A 3012-nucleotide genomic window follows, 5' to 3' on the forward strand; every position below is an offset into this window, starting at 1 on the left:
CTTGTTTCTTATCCACTCTGTATATACTAGGTTGCATCTGCTAATCCCGAACTCCCGATGCCTTCCTCTCCCATCCCCTTCCTCCTTGGCAATGAGTCCATTCTGCGTGTCTGCGAGTCTATTTCTGTTTCATAGGTAAATTCAGTTGTGTTATATTTTAGAGTCCACAGATGAGTGATATCATATGATATTTGTCTTTCTCTTTCTGACTGACTTTGCTTAGTATGATACCCTCTAGCTGAATCCATGTTGCTGCAGATGGCATCATTTCACCCTTTTTATGGCTGAGTAGTATTCTATTGTATATGTGCACCACCTCTTCTTTATCCATTCATCTGTGGATGGGCATTGAGGTTGTTTCCCTGTCTTGGCTATTGTGAATAGTGCCGCATTGAACATAAGGGTGCAAGTGTCTGTTTGAAGATAATATATCTTATTCTAAGCGCTAATAACACTTAAACACAATTTAAAAAAAAGATCAGCACTCACTACATGAATAGTTTTGTGTCCTGACTTTTTCATGTACCATTTCACCATGAGCATTTTCCTGGTCATTAAGATGTTTTCTTGGTGAGGGACCACGTGGGGTCCGGCGGAGCTGAATTTCTGGCAGTCCTCCAGTTGGGGGCTAGGTTGGAAATATGGAGTTGCTGAAGGAAACTTTACCCAGCCTTGTGCCCTGGCGGCCTGGGAGTGGAATCTTCCCCTTAATGTGTCCACCTGTATGGGGCATCCATTGGAGGCTGTGAGGTACTGGTCAGATCGGGTGTTCCTGCTCTAATTTGCAGCTTGAGTTTTCAGCTTGAGCAGCCAGCTGCTGGGCTGGCTCCCTCTGGCCATTTATGGACCTTTGTGCTGCCCCCAAGGAAGGTTTCTACTCCACTGGAGTCCAGACAGAGGCCAGAGAGGCTGACCTTACTTGATACCATCAGAGCCAGAGGTATCCTAGTGGCTTCCAGCCCAGGTGCTGTTGACCTGTGGGCACTGGCTGAGAATGAGACCCTCGTTGGCAGCAAGTTCTACAAGTACGAGCAGATGACGTTGTGTTACAGGGTCCTGGGCTGTGGCACAAAAGCTGTCAGAGGGAACAAAGACTTCTGCATCAAGATCCGGGACCTTGCTCAGCAGGTGGTTCTGAATCCAGACCGATCTCACTCTGGACGGGTCACCTGTATTGCTGCCTCTCCCCACAAGGACTCCATGTTTCTTTTCTTTTAACTATTTTTCATTTATTGGTAACTCACATCATTCTGAATAGCATTTGAAGCCTTGCTTCAAGCAGTGTTAGAAGCCAACCCAGTAATAGTTGAGATTTATGATGTGCTCACTGTGGTTTAATTTTGGCCAAAGGTCAGTTTTGAGCTATTACAAAAAGAAAGCTCAATGTAGTCATGATACTTGGTAACTTTTGTATTTCCCGTTAATCTAGCGAGGGAGTCTGTGTTCATGCAGTGAGGACAGCAGACTTTTACTGTGGGATCCCCCCGTCCCAAGCCAGCATCACAGATCGGCTGCAGTGTCTCTGCCCACCTTCCTACCTCCCTGGCTTGGCATCCTCAGCAGATGGAAGTCTTTGTCTCTGGTGATGAGAAGCGATTGTTTCCCTTGTGGACACCAAGAGTGCAAGCCGTGTCCCCAACACAGCTGCACACTCCCAGGGCGTCACTGGGCTAGTGTTCTCCCCACATAGGGCCCCCTTCCTGGCCTCTGTCAGTGAAGTCTGCTCACCCAGGCGTTTCCAAGGTGTTTAGAAGCTGAGCCCACAGAGACTTTGTGAGCAATGCTACTTGGTCCCTGCTCAGTCACTCCCTTCTTACTGCAGGGGGCTGGGACCACCAGGTCACTCACCATATCCTGCCCACAGAACCTCTCGTAAGAGTGTTGCCAGGTAGACTGGATTTTAGACAGAAAGCAAATCCCCCATGAGTATCCACTCCCTTTTCTCCTGTCCTCTCAGCTTGTGAGACAACACAAGAGCCTCATGTAGTATGTGGGTTTTGTTTTTGTTTTATGATTTATTTGTTCGTGGCTGTGCTGGGCCTTCATTGCTGTGTGTGGGCCTTCTCCAGGTGCTGTGAGCTGCTCACCAGTTTCAGTGCACAGGCTTCTCATTGCAGAGATCTCTTTTGCTTCAGAGCACAGGCTCTTGGCACACTGGCTCCAGCAGTTGTGGCATGTGGGCTCAGTAGTTGCGGCTCCCAGCTCTAGAGCACAGGCTCAGTAGTTGTGGTTCATGGGTTTAGTTACCCTGCCACATGTGGGATCTTCCTGGACCAGGGATTGAACCTGTGTCCCCTGCCCTAGCAGGCGGATTCTTTACCACTGAGCCACCAGGGAAGCCCTGTACAATAGGTTCATGTGCCAGATCTGTGCAGTTAATAGGCATCATCTCTCAGACTGGGGGAGGGCTGGATTCTGGGGTCCTGTAGTCATGGAAGAAAAACATCCTTGAACATGGATATGTATGTGTATGGGTATATACATAAGTTGTTGGTTTGGTTTTTTTTTTTTTTTTTTGCAGGGGAAATAAAAAACCCATCCCGCATCTCTCCCAGGCCCAATTCCCACCCCCCAAAGTCAGCAAAAGGTGTTTTGTTTTTTTAAATAAAAAGATTTTTTTTTTAAGCCAGACTTTTTTTGCTTGTTTGTTCTGGCCACACTGCGCAGCATGTGGGATCTCAGCCCCCGGCCCAGGAATTGAACCCATGCACCTCGTGTTGGAAGCACAGAATCTCAACCACTGGAGCACCAGGGAAGTCTCAACAGAAGGTTTCTTTGCTTCACATGTAGCTATACATGAGGAACTGGCCATGTCTGGATGGGGTATGAGATGTGGGCACCCCTGGGTTCTTGGAAGCAGCTCATAGACTACTCATAGAGATAGGAGCAACTTTATTTTTTTTTATAGAGTCGAATTCAGCTCTATCACAGGCAGTGCTCACATTCAGCCCAGCTCACCTTGTAGAAGAGCCAGGACGCTCACCACAGTTGTGCTCATCTCCCTGCTATGAA

At 47.9% G+C, this 3012-nt stretch overlaps 1 pseudogene; it reads left to right on the forward strand.

The window, feature by feature from the left end:
- The first annotated feature begins 641 nt into the window (after positions 1–641).
- Positions 642–2030, forward strand: LOC102400956 (annotated as a pseudogene).
- The last annotated feature ends 982 nt before the right edge of the window (positions 2031–3012 follow it).

Source organism: Bubalus bubalis, chromosome 2 (genome assembly GCF_019923935.1).
Source record: "Bubalus bubalis isolate 160015118507 breed Murrah chromosome 2, NDDB_SH_1, whole genome shotgun sequence".
Lineage (NCBI taxonomy): Eukaryota > Metazoa > Chordata > Mammalia > Artiodactyla > Bovidae > Bubalus > Bubalus bubalis.